Raw genomic sequence first — 15,091 nt, forward strand, 5'->3', positions numbered from 1 at the left:
TATTCAACAGAAGAACAAGAAGCAGGGGAGCACTAATTTGAACCCACTGAGGGTGTTTTGGAACAGCATGTGTGCTATTTTGCATCTGATAAGCACCAACATCCACCCCCAAACAAAATAAAGAAACACAGGGCTTATCAAAACTGCGACAATGAAATGTCCATTAAGCAGCAGAGCAGAGGGAATACGTGTGATGGTCGACCTGGAATTGAGTGACTGGGATTGCAAGAACAGGGCCTTTTGAATGTAGGCCTATACGTTTAGCTGTATTGTTGAGAAAACCTTGAAATTGTTGGAGGCTAATAATACTGTGTGTACATCTGTAAGAGCGGCTTTGACAGAGTTCTCATCAATGTGACAGGATGTGATCAAGGGCAGTCCTGTGATGTGTCCGCTGGGCCTCTGTACGGCCCTCACTGTCCCTCCCTCCCGCTCCCCCCTACCACAACAATCCTAATGGGCTCTGATGGGCACCTCCATCTTGCCTGTCTAATTGATGTAAATACTGCACATTTGAACCCAAAGTCCTTCCCACAATCCCAGCCTGCCCCTCCCTCTGTTTCTTCTAACAGTAGGGGTCAGAGGTTAGGCTGACTGAGTGATCATTCGAATGGCAGCCCTTATTAGGGGAGCAGCTTGTCTGACACCCCATCCGCATCCCGGAGAGGGACCCACCCTGTCCGCTTCATCTAGATCATATTACATGACACGACCTCTGAACAGATACTACCAGTGCACTTCAACACTGTAGGCCACTAGGGCACGGTGGCATTTTTGGAGGGGTCCCCTCGCCTGTCACAGCGCTTCCCTGACACCACTCTGTCCGTCTGGCTTGGATGCACTCTGTCATTTTAAGGAGGGCTACTGTCAGTGGGTATTTGGACCGTTGTGTCTACATGCCCTGGCATTTTCAGTGGTGTTCCCTGTAACGTAGCATTCAGCCACTCTCTTGAGAGTCTGTGATGTCGCGGCCAATGATTAATAGTTAGAGATGGGCTATAAAACGTCCAATGTGGCCAGATGCTAGCCAGGGCTTTGCTGAACTGATATAATGGACATAGTCTGCCAATTTGGCTCCCTTACAAAGCCTGGAAGTTCCCCAAGATTGATTCTGTTTCTATGTAGCGGTGCCCTGGGGGCTGAATGTTGAGGATGCACTCTTGTGAAAAATGTTGTGGTGTATTATCTTCAGCTGAGAAAAGCACTAAATGCTCATGGATATAACAAAAAGGCTAACCTACTCGCTGACATTTGCATGCAACAGTGAAATGTTAAGCTGAATTGTGATCATTTTATCATTTCTTAAGTCAAGGAAAAGCTTTCTGGCTGTGGATGAAAAGGGGGGCTGGGATAATTTGCAGCAGAAGCCTTCTGAGGCTGTTTTGCAAAACAAAACGAAGCAGCTAGACCCTTATTGAAAAATATAGTGCAGTGAGACGGAAATGTATTAACTGGCACCAGTTAATGTGTGCATTATTCATTTCTGGTGAGCATGAAAAATGATCTAAAGAGGTTTGAAATTGCAGACGCGCAGGCTGACTGCACAGTGGCTGGGCTTACTGGTTCGTTTCATCCTCTTGCAGGGGTGTTTGGGCAGAGAGGTGGAGGGACACAGGGATGGAGGGGAGGAGTGTGAGCCCCTTTCTGGACAGTAGGGCTTTCCAGTAACAGCTGTGCTTCTCTCACGAGGGGGCGGCAGCAGCACTGGGAGAGAGGCTGCTTGGGACAGATGGACCAGCCCAGCACCACCTCCCCTCTCACCTCCCACCACCGCTTCTCTTATTAAAAATACATCTCTACCACTATAAATGTGTGTAGCTGAGTGTATGTATTTGTGCACTTGTGTTGTATGTGAGTGATTGAGTAACTGCGAGGTCTCTTCCTCTGTTTTACTAACTGTATTTAAAGTTTAGCACAACATTTGAAGCTGCTCTTTCAGGTGATGGGTGTATGGCCACACATAGTGTGCTCATTTCTTCTCTTCAGTTTTGCTTTTTCTGTGCTGATTTCCCTTCCTCTTGTCCTCTTTTTTTTTTTTTTTTTTTTTTTTTCTCTTGTCCTCTTGCTTTGGAACCCAATCTCTCTCATCCTGCCATTCTCTCTGACTTTCTTCTTCTCCTTCTTCTCCCACCACTGCTACAGTAGGAGGTGGTGGGCAGTAGTCAGTGCCAGTGACATATGGCTTTCCACTGTGCTAAACATTCATACAAAAGACAGGCCCATCAGTCATGGCTGTGGCCGGATGAGGGGAGAGAGCAGGCCTCTGATGAATGGTGTTTAGGACTTACCTGCTGTTAAAACATTACCTCCCAAACACCAGCTCCCTGAAGCACGACAACATTAAGAACTGTATAATTTCATGAAATACGGCCCTTGTGTGCACACATCATGTACGCCAGGTTATAGCAAATTATAAATATGCTTCTTAAACCCCTTGCACAGAACCCCAGGTCAGGCCTTCATAGACCAATTAATGTAGAGCATCTGCTAAAGAACTTCCGAGCCATTTTAGGCAGTTTTTTAATAAAGAGGAGAGCTGCTTCCTGCTTGCTCCAATAGCTCTCATTGCTAGAGTAAGCGTGGAATGGGTCTCCTCGATTAGACCAAATTAATCCATTCTTCAGGGATTCTTTTTCTGGTTCTATGGTGAAACGGGCGCCTTTGTTCTTCCTTGAGCCCCGGTGTTTTTTCTGCCAAATTTAACAGAAGGCTCGGAGGGTAACAGGGGTCCAACCCAGTATCACCTTCTGGAGCAGAGCAACTAGCAGAGAAAGACAATCAGCCTGAACCCTGCTGTCTCCAGCACAAAGTGAAAAGACTCTAATTGGGCTTTTTTACGCTGCATTTTCCTGCAGGATTGCTGGATCATGAAAAAGCAATTAAACCTCAGAGCTGCAACTCATTCATTCTCATTTTTATCCTTTCATTGGAAAAATACAAGTTTGAAATCACTTATGTGAGTCAAGATATAGTCTTTTTTGTGATGTTTTTTGTTTTTAATGTGGGAGAGACCAGCTGTTGGCTTAAATGATCCTATCACATATTTAGAGAAATAGAAATATAGTCAAATTGCAAGAAAATCAAGGCGATTCAGGAAATTAAGTACCAGTAAACGAGATCTTGACATCTGCAATCATTTTTAACAAAAATCCTTATCTTTTAAAAACTGTAATGTAAATATTGATAGGACTGTAGTTTCTAATTCTACATCTAGAGGCAGTGCTGCCCACAAAACCATGGCCTCAGGACTGCAGTGAAAAAAGTCAGAAAACATTTAAGATGTATAATCTTTAAAAAAAAATTATATATAATAAACATAATATAATGTTTGTATTTTGCAATAAAAAGAAAAAAATATATATTACTAGTCAAAGAGCAGATTAGAGGTAAGAGATAACAGTAAAGCATTTTTTTTATGAAAGTACATCTTTAAATGGCATTTAGTTTTACTTTATGACAATCTTGGTGACTTCAGTTTAAAGAACTGATATAAATGGGTAATACATGCGTTCGTCATTATCACAGATTTATTAGGTTAAAAAACCTAAAATGACAATTGTAAAAGTTAGAGCATAGATTTCATTGCTTATATGGACAAATATAATATAGTAGAGGACTATTTGACATATAGCAGCTTGACAAAATAACAATCACAATGTAACAATGTCCTCAGAAATGATTTCCTAAACACATTTGAGTAAATATGTTTTAGAACCTATAATCCAGGGGAGCCTTAATTAAAGTTTCACTGGCTCTGTTGTAATTGGTAAAACAACTAATCATAGAAATCTGACGTGCTTTTGCATCAAGCAGAAGAATAAAAATCTACTTTATTTAGGGCAAGTTTATTTCCCTGAAATCTGTTGAAACAAAATAAAAAATAACAGCACCGCATCCAAGTGAGTCCATCTCAAATATTGATGCTCATTAAAAAGAACATATACTGTCAGTATCAATTTCAAAACATGTCAAATGAAAAACTAAAATACACATTAAAGTAAGGAAGTAAAAAAGGAAAAAATGTTACAAATAAATTTATAAATGACAAGGTTAAGTATATTATAACATCCAACTAATGGGGTTATTATGTGACAAATGATTTAAAATTGCATCATGTGCATATTATAATTACATCTTACTAACTAACCTTTAACAATTGTCTTACAAATTAATTATTTAGGCCATGTAGGCATTTTTTCTCTCACGGTTGACTTTAAAATTTCCACAGCAATAACTCATAATTAGAGACACACAAGATGACCACCAGCCATCCGCCCCATTCCAATCCGAGCATTGTTAACCAAGCGCTTAACTATCTCATAACTCCAAATGTTCCAGTCCGCGGAGTCCATACATTCTAAATTAGGTCTGTTAATGTACTCTCTGCTCCAAGACACACACAGGGACACTGGTGGGTGTAACCCCACACAAACACACACACACACACACACACACATAACACATAACACACACTTGCACAGACTATGCAGTAGGGCTGGCTTTGTTTGCACTTAAGTTTTTTCCCACCATGCACAAAGTGATCAACTATCACACCCCAGACGGTGAGATGTCAACATGAAATACCTTCATTTGCATCAGCTTTAAAAAACTGCCTGACTTCTTGTTATGCCAGTGACCCAACAGTGTCTCCATAAAATTCACTTTAGCCATGGGGGTCCTGAGACCTTGCTAAATACTGCCCCAATACTGCTGTCAACAGTCCGTCAATCACATGACAAATCCTTCTGATTAAACAAAGCTTCACTGGCTGCTTCACAATGGACTGGAATCAACTGAAAGTCTGGACATGTCTGTATTGCACAATTATGTCATTGTTATTTCTAAATACATTTCTACAGAGCGGTCACATCTTACATAATGCAAGATAAAGATTCAACTTTAAAATCTTAATTTTAAGCATTTAAAAATATCTTAAAAGCTATGTGTGAATTTGTAGGTTTATCAAATTTTTCCGGAAAACATATTAGGTATTTTTATATTTAAATAGTTCGAAATGTTCTTGCAAATGTGCCACACAGAACAAGAGTTGCCTTGTGCGTATAAACATGAAAACAGTTATAAATGCATTAAATATATAGTCATTAGCATTTGTATCAAATTAAAATCTTACAATAACTTTAAATAAAATATTACTTTTCTAAAGAAAATGTGAACACTTTCAATCCTTACTGTTTTCACTTTGAGTTGATTTAATAGGTAACCAGTGAAAACAGTGACACCAAATCATTATTTAAGGAAGAAGTGAGTGGACGCATCGTACAAATCAAGCTGCCTTGCTAAGAGCATCTAAACAGCCTGCAAAAGCCTCAGACAGACAGCTGACTAAAAGGCGGCTCAAAAGACAGGCTGTGGTAAGATAAGAGGCAACATCTAATCTGACTCGGATAGCTGATACAGCCCTGCCACATCTAAATCCTAGAGGTTTGGTCCGAAGAGGAAGGATTTAACTTAAACCCCTTTCAACGTGCTAAATGTGTTTTTGTAATTAAACCCATACAATTAACACTCGTCAAGCATGGGTCAAAGAGAGCACAGCTCCTCTGTTCAAACAGACCTCTGCAAGTGAAAAAGGACGGAGAAAGGGGACCAGAGGAAGAGAGATGAAGAGGGAAAGATAGAGGGAGAGAGAGAACATGCTGCCGCACTACACAAAGTTACTAAAGCTGCCGAGCGATGGCGAGAAAGAAAAAAAAAAGTGAATGAATGAAGGGTGAGGTGGGGAGAAGAGTGAGAGAGGCACCTTCATTGAAGCCGTATGGATTTCAGCATTCAGGCTATATAGTGTTCTGCAAGTTAACCTCCAGACCACAGTGTTTATTCTGGGGCTGTGTTCCAGATCTGGGGGGATATCCAGTTCCCTGACATCAAAGACACAGAGCTGTTGGAGCAAAGCTTTTAGCTGCTCCTTAAAGTTCGACAGTAACTGAATTTGAGCAGCTGTGGCAATTTGTGACAATATTTTTACTATAAATACAGCTCCACATAGCTGTTGGTAATGGATTACCAACAGCAGGAGTACTGTAATTATTAACACAAAAACTATTTGCAATGGGACAGAGGAAACAAAATCCAAATGTATTACTTGAGAAATAAAAAAGTGTAAATGCTGTTAACTGTGAAATGATGGAGACAAATGTACATCCTTTTAAAATTCAAAATAAAGATTGTAGACAAATACAATGATGTTACATGCATTACTGCCTTTTTTATTACATCTTTTAATGATTCAGGAGCCCAAAGGTATCTGAAATATTATGTTTCTGATTTGAGCATGTAAGAGCTTGTCTGATAGTTATTTTATTAATACCAATTTCATGTGCATCAATAAAACACAAAGCATATTTTATCTTGGTCTATATAACAAATAAAAAACAGTGGAATGTGACATTGAGTGATTCTTTTTTTCTGTAATTTCTCCTTTTCGTTTTCTCCATGTGTAACAAAAATAAAAGAGTCAGGTAATTCTAAGTGAAGCTAACAACATCTTTTAAAAAGCACACGGTTAAAACTCTGCCCAACCAGCCATGAAATCCTAATGGATCTCATTCAGAGGCTACTATGGTGTTCCACTCATTACTGCGGAACCATTCAAAACATTGGTACTTCTATTGCTGCCAGCACAACATGAAAGGATTTAATAGAGGGAAGTGAGGCCTGCAAACTAAAAATGAATAAAAGAAAATCTTGTTTTCAATCTTTGTGTTGACTGATGATCTATTTAATTAAAAGTATAGTTTACTGCCGCTCTATGTTATAATCCCTAAATGTTTTGTCTGTCTCTTTTCAAATGAATACATAATGCACAGTGCCAGTGACAATAAGGGGCTTTATCAGTGAAAGCAAGTCATGGATCTGTTTTTTATTTACACAATCACAATCTGACAGTGACTTTTTTTGAAGAAGAAGTACAAAGTATGGCAATAAAATATAATCAAAATAAACTGAATAATTGAACTATATGACAAATGATAACTGAAATAATGCATTTTTCTTTTCTTTAAATCACTGACAAACCGAATGTTCACTGTTTGTACGTGGGAGCCACTGCACATCTCCTCCCTGCGCAAACAGCTAGAAGAGCTGCCATGATCTTAGTGGGTTCTTAGTGTGTGACCGATGTCACGGACCTCACGGCCTGATGGACACAGCTGTCTTGCCGTAGGCAAAAATGAGGAAGGAGGAATAGTGAGAATAGATACAGACAGGAAAAGGAGAAATAAAGAGAGGCAGGAGGGAGAGCAAGAGATTGTGCGTGTGTGTGTTTGGCGGCAGCGTTGATTGTCCTCTGGCACTTTCTGGGGCATGTGCCCACTCAGCGTGGCATCCCGCTTATTCAGCACCCCACACCAGCCGACCCCAACAAAAAATACTACACAACAGACAGCAGAGAAACACACAAAGTAAAGTCACACAAATGCTTTTGACACAAAAGGAAACAGCACCTCTTATGTTGCTGACCACATAGAGCACGCAGACACACTCACATGAACACTTGGCAGGTAACACCAAGGCACACTAACACAGGTACTGGGCCTGGACACCTCACAGCGACATGATGGAACATAGCTGGTGAAGTTGCTGGACGCCATAAAGGAAGGCACACAAATATCCCAGGAGACATACTTGTACTAAACAATAGAATGAACACAAATGCCACAGGACTTGGCTGAGAAAGTCTGGGAAACAAGGTAGAGTGAGTTTTCTATTGAATAGATTCCAACTAAGAAAACTGTTTTTATAATGTTGGTGTCAGTGTCTGGAAATGCTTTAGTAAAAGAGAGCTAGATTAATGGTTATGGACATTAACAAAACAAGTCTAGCTGTATTAATTATACTTCTATGTTGCATTTAAGGTTGAGGAATATGTGTGTGATCACTATTGAGATATTTATTTGAATTGTATTCATATATATATATATATATATATATATATATATATATATATATATATATATATATATATATATATATATCTCATCATCATCATCATGAGATAGCAAATGCATTGGAAATCCCATATAAAATTGATGTTCAATTGAAAGAAAAAACAGTGTTCCACTGTTCACTATATATGTTTTTAATTGCAATTTAATTAATAAATTAATACATTTGGACAACTGAATTTTGCAAGACAACATGATGATAGGGTCATATCCTCACAAAATGATTCTACTGAAAGTCATTAAATTATAATATAGAATTATTGCCCAGCCCAGCTCTGGTTGTAGGTCTATAGAATCTAACATGCTCTCCTCAGCTACAGCAAGCGGCTGGCTCCTTGGTGAGGCCCTGTCTGTGGCGGACAGGGCCTCACAGAGCAAGCAGGGCTGGACAGGGATGGGGAGGCACAGAGCGCATGTTAGGAACAGAGGAAAGAGCCACTCAGACTGGTGGAGAGCCACATGTGCTGGGCCGCGGAGAGAGACTCCGACACTGCTCATGCTGTCAACATGCTGACATATACATACGCAAACATTTGTGTGGAGGTACAGACACACACACAGACACACACCAGTGCACATACACACTGCAGGGCCAAGCCAATTAACACCCTGCCACAGCACAGATCATTTCCGTAGCAGTGGTGGAACAGGAGGGCATATGTGGATAATCATACATGCAAATTAGATGAACAAGAAAGGCATCTAAATTCTGGCAACAACTCATGATAACACCTATAAGTAGAGCCTTGAGTCACCTATCAAAAATGTATATATTTTTGCATAACATTATTAGCATCATTTCATAATCTCATTAATAACATTTATTTATGATTCTTTGATATACAGTACATTTAGACCAAACTCAAATAAAAGTAATGAAGACACTTAAAAGTGATCCACTACTGAACCAATTTTGTAAATTCATTTTTACGTGAAACCAAGAAATATAACAACGCCACTGATCTTGAAATCTTTTAAATGTTATTCTGGTGCTATAGGGTTGCCAATGAAGAGACAATTTTTACTTACATTTAAGTCACAAATATGAAAGATGGAGCACTGAAGGTCTCAGGGCAAAATTGTCATCTTTCCCTGAAGTTTGACTCCAAAACCAGAAGATGGCAACATACCTCTGGCTCAGACACCGGCCTGCATCCCTGCTCCTTTACTTATTTATGCATTCATGTTCACCAAGTGCTTCATTTATATATTTATTTATTCATTTACTTGTGCTGCAATACAAACATTATAAGTCTTGAAGAGAGGAGCAGGTAAATATAGTGAATTATTCACTAGGTTCCTGACTTGACTACTGGTGGTTAGGCAAGATAAAAGCCCGACACACAAATCCTCAAGGTTGGGTTTGAGTGTGTGGTGTTGTACATGAGTGTGTGTAATCAAATGTGTGTTTCTTTGTGTATATTCAGACCCCGTAGGTAAAGGGAGATGGATTGCTGATGGACGGACGGTGTGCCAACAGCAGAATTTAGTGCATACATTCTTTGCTCTGCAGACATTCTTTATTCTCCACTGATTTCACTCACTCTTCCTCTTCTACTCCTTCTCTTCACTGTATGATTTTTGGTTTGTTACATAAGCAAATGAACAGAGACAACTACAGGGTTTCAACGTTAACACCCAACAGCAAAGATATCAGCGTCAGTCCTGACTAATGCAGAGTGGGTGCCTTTCCAACAAGAGTGTGTGGAACAGAGTGAATGGTAAATGAGTCTCTTACAGTAGTAGGTCCCTACTATACTACAAGAGCTGATCCACCCACTAAGTACAGCAATGACTGTCACTTCAAACAGACTGGTCTAAGATGAGTCTATATGCCATGGTAACAATTTAATATTTGATGTACAGAAAGCAACCCTCCTCTCATCTTTTTTCTTTCCTCTCTGCTGTTTGTTTTCTTGTCTGTGTGTGTGTGTGTGTGTGTGTGTGTGTGTGTGTGTGTGTGTGTGTGTGTGTGAGCGGGCGCTCTGGTGTAGTCAGCGAGGCTACATGAGGCAATGAGAGCATTTAAGTGCATGCATAATCTCTCAGAGAGATGACGATAAAGAAAACATGCTGGCTGCTAAGTAAACACTTAGATAGTGATAAAGAGATTTGAGTATGATAGCTGCCACCATGTGAAATTGTTTCATTTTACAAAGATATCTCTACAGTGATCAAGAAAAACGTTAATCACACACACTCAAAAACACACATATCTCCCAAATTTCCTGTTCTATTTAGCCATGTAGTTCTGGTTTTATTTTCCCAGATTTTACCCACTGCTTAGACTTCTGTCATCAACAATTTCTTATCTAAAAAAAAAAAAACACCCAAAACTAAAAAAACAAGGAAAATTGTTTTTGGAAAGAGATTTTTCAATCTTTCATTCTGAGCACAAAAAATAAAAACTAAATTCAGTTCACCTCCATTGTATGGGTGTGCCAGTGGAAGTCTTAGTTTGCATGGGTAGATACTACTAGAGGATAGTGAAAACATTTTGGCAATGAAAACACATTTTATTTGTACACCAAACACATCAGAAAATACTTCTTATTGAATTTAATTTCTTATTGAATCTTCTTTATTCTTGATGATTCCTGATAGCATTGATTCCAGGATGAGAGTTCTTTAAGTGCTACAGTCATCAATGGGCATTCATCCGAAAGAAATTCCACATCAACATCAAACTGTACAGTTGTATTAAATCCCTGTGGCTGTGGGTCCATGCCAAGGCAGCCCATGAGGGCAATGTGGCACGACCAGGAGGAAAGAGCCAGTTGGTTGGCTGAAGAAGAGGAGCTGGGAGCAGAACAATTACAGCAGTCACTTACCATCACAGTGTCTGGTTGAGGCAATGGCACAGCAGGACGCCGCAGGGCAAGAATGAAGCTTTCATCCAGCTGGTATCACAAGATCAAGCTGGTCATGCCAGAAATGACAAAACAATATGCTGAGCCCAGTAAAAGGTTTTAAACACGTTTTTTTCTTCTTACAGTATTTTAAATAATTAAAACTTACAATTCAGAGATATAATGGACTTACCTGTTGGTACCAGATAGACTGCTTACCAGTCATGCAAAATGCGATTAAGGATCTTATGTAAAAATCATATATATCATGTATGAAAATGTAATTTCTTCAACTTCTGTTCAGTATCTCTTCAAATCTCTTTTCAATTTGATTTTGCGTAATCAACTTTACTGTGTGCCATGAAGAGGAGGAAGAATTATGACTAATAAAGTCATTTAAAAAAAACATGTCCAGGCACTCAAGGTGGTGCCACTCACACCCTGAGGAAGGCTCAAGCCAATATGTGTTGGTTTATTTTTAATGTCTTGCCTTAAAATTGAAGGCCTTTTATCACTTTTGTAACCAACCTTGAGTGCCTGGACATGTTTTTATTACTTTATTAGTCACAAGTCTTCCTCCTTTCTATGTAATCTATTCCCTTTCATGAGCAACGTTGATTAAAACGATACCAGAAGCGCTCCTGACACTTTTTTCTTTTACCATGTGCCGTTTGGCATCTGTCACAGTTTTGGGAAGGTCCAGTTGCAGACATGACAAACATTTAGAGTTAAACTCTGTTGATATTTTGTCAGCTTTCAAAATAAAATGTAACATCCTACAGCTAATGAAATACTTCAAGTCCAGATGGAGAATGTGACTGGAGTGAAAAAAAAAGAAAAAAACATGACTGCGTGTGCCAAAATAACCACCCACAGGCATGGGCATTCAAATGCATGCATTTACACAGACACTTACATATCTGCATGCACACACACACACACACACACACACACACACACACACACACACACACACACACAGAGAGAGCTGAGAGGCAGCTGACCGCATTTGCCCCTCGTCCTCAGGTTCAGTGGTGGCCAGTCCTACAGCCTTACCTCCCCTGTCATGTCTGATTCTCCTGGTAGGATCCATCATCTGGTTGGCAGTCTGGGTGCCAGTCAGCTGCTTCCCAGGGGACTCGCAGGCGATGGGAGCGGCAGCAGCTGTGTGGGAGACGGAGAGAGGTGCGGAACAGATGTGGGAGTTGGAGCCAACAGAAGGTATGGCTGATTTCAACGTCGGCCATGTTTGTTATTCCACCTTTTCCTGGGAGGAAGAAGCAGGCCCTTGATCTGGCTCACAGCTAAACACTTAGCTTTTGTTCCTGAGATGAAAAACTGCAAGTAAAACGAGGCGTGAAGACTTGGGGGCCAGAGGAGAAATCCGGTGACCAAGTGCAGAGTGAAGCTGACCATTCTATACCCCGCTAAAGCTGAGGCCCTATTACAGAACAAGAGCCTCTGAGCCGTGACACACCTTTCCTTTTGCTACAAAGCCCTGAAGTTTAAAGTTACCCCTGAGGTAAACTATACATCTTCATATATGAAGATAAATCTGTTCACATGTGATGAACACACATTCTAGTACAATTAAATTAAAATTAATAGTCTACATAAAAATTTTGCATGAACGGCAAATACGTTTTTTGTTTTGTTTTATTATAATTCTCTTTAAAGTCTCATGCTCTCAGGGTGGGAAGGGATCCCACTATAAACAAACATGCTCTGCTGACTCTCAGTGGACCCATGTGATGAATAGTACCAGTCAAAATCATAGCCAACGCTCATAACCAGATTTTCACAGGGAATTTTGCACAACTTCATTTTGTAGTAACACTATCTACCTTGTAAAAATGAACACCCTCTCCTAACAGCACAAGTGAGAAATGGGATAGTTTTCCCACTGAGTTCCCAGATGTAGGATTGCCATTGTATTCACACACCCGGTGTTAGCCCAAGACGGCACCCTCAAATACAGCTCTGTCTTCGCTTTGCAGAAAAAACAAGACTGTGATATGGAAGAGGTGGCAGTGTGAAACTGTCAGTACAAAATGCTTGTTTATACTAGGATAACCCCGAAAGCAAAATTCGATTTGAAATCTGACATTCTCTTCTCATGTTGCATTTTAAAACCATTGTTCTAATAAATATTTGAGTTCCCATGATGTGCCTAATGCTAGAAAATGCTGTGCATGTGTGCGTGTGTGTGAGTGTGTGTGTGTGTGTGTGTGTGTGTGTGTGTGTGTGTGTGCAGTACAGCGGAGCAGAGTACATCTGCAGTGGTAAGGAAACAGGCTGTTAGCATACAGCTTTGACAACTCCATCAGGCCAGTCTCAAGGTAGCTGTCAATCACAACAAATCATCTCATCCCTCAGCGCTGCGAGGACCTCTCTCCACTACTACACACATGACAGGCCCCTACAGCTCTATTTATCCATGCACACCCTACGCGTGCCAATGGGTTTGTAATTAGAAAACAGGAAGAGAGAAAAGAGACGGGGGTAGGAGGTAAAAGTAAGTCAGTAACAAGTTTGGATACAAAGCAAGTGAATGGTGCCTTTTCACCAGCGACGTTGGCATTTGAAGAGTGGGTTGGCACTAGCATGGTGGCAGTGCATTGAAAAGCAAAGCCATTCTCATTCACTCTCCTATTTAGGGGACAATGTGAGTGTGTGTGTCGGGGGGGGGGGTTGGGGTGGTAGGGGTGTCACACACAGTCCTGATTTGCAAGACTCATTTTCAGCTATCTATAATTAGATTAATGTGGTGATGGCATAGCACAAAGCCAAGCTCACTCCACTCCCATCCCAGAGCATTTGAATTAAGGACTAAACACGTCTCTCTATTACAGGCAGAGAAAGTGGTGGTGTGAGTGTTTCCTTTATGATGGGGAAAGATGTTAATTGTGTGCCATTACCTCTAAACTGTTTGCTTGTTGTATTAATCACTGTGCTAATTGATGCAGAAATAAAATTGTTGCCACAGGCGAGGAAGGGAGTGAACCAGAGTCAGGGATGGTGGATAAAAGATTATCGTAGTGAACATATGGAGATGGCACTGCTTTGAATGTCTTCTCTATATGCCCACCAGCACCATATGGGATAATGAGTGGAGTGCCAATAGCAGTACCATCTCCTAATGTAAGGAAATCCAGAATGAAACAAAGCATATTAGGTTTGACTTCATATTTTGCAGCAGACAACAAATAACTGTAGACAAAGCGACTTTTATGATAATCTGGACCTTGTCTTTGCTAAATGAATAAAACACAACATATCATTCATATATTAAATACTGTAAGATTCAGAAAGGCTGTGCTCAGTTTCAATTACACTACAGGAGCCATGGAATAATTGACAGTCAGTGCCTTGCTCATGTGCACTTTTGAACAGATGAGTTTAATACATGCAATTACCAGCCTGTCAAATTTTCTCCTGTTAGCAACAATGTAACATATAATTCTGCCTTCAAATGGAACTTGTGAGGTTGTATTTTTGTCATGGAAAGTGAAGTACACAATATACTTGGCATTCAAGAGGTCATTTAAGTCAGGTGAACACTGAACACTTGATGTCTGACAGCTACATAGATTTTGCCAATTTTTCATTTTAAAAGTTGCTGGGTGATTTTGTCTTTGTAATTCAGCGTGATTTATATATATATATATATATATATATATATATATATATATATATATATATAAAAAAAGACAACAAAAAAAGATAAACAAATAATTAAAATATATATTAACTTGTGTGGGCGCAGCCATTTGAAAAATTGCCCAGGACCCTTAAGAGGCCTGGAATTAAAAGCTTGGAAAATAGCTGCAGAGTGGATCAGAAGCAGGTATATCACCAATAAGGCATAATAAAGACCTACATAACCACAAGGGGAAAAAAAATTCTACAATCAAACAAACACAGGACTTTTTACCCAGGAGACTAGTGTTTGTGTCCCGTAAATAAAAGTAAACAATGAGTCATTTTAACTTAACAGAGAAAACGGAACTCTCCCATATTCTCTGTCACGTTCAATATCATGTATGAATGCACGGAAGTGATGTAATGTAACAAATGCACTGATTTCAACCCAAACCACAATCTTTTTCAAAGCCTAAGTAATTTAGTTGCCTCACGGTAACCAAACTGCAACCATTTCACAATGTTAATGTCCTGTTAAAAACCACAACCGTGATGTTTGGGTAGAGGACAGAAAACGCTCCTGTGGGTGGTATTTCCTGCCACCACTAGTGGCGCTTATTTATGAAACACACCTAT

This window comes from Perca flavescens, chromosome 11 (genome assembly GCF_004354835.1).
Source record: "Perca flavescens isolate YP-PL-M2 chromosome 11, PFLA_1.0, whole genome shotgun sequence".
In the NCBI taxonomy this organism is placed as follows: Eukaryota; Metazoa; Chordata; class Actinopteri; order Perciformes; family Percidae; genus Perca; species Perca flavescens.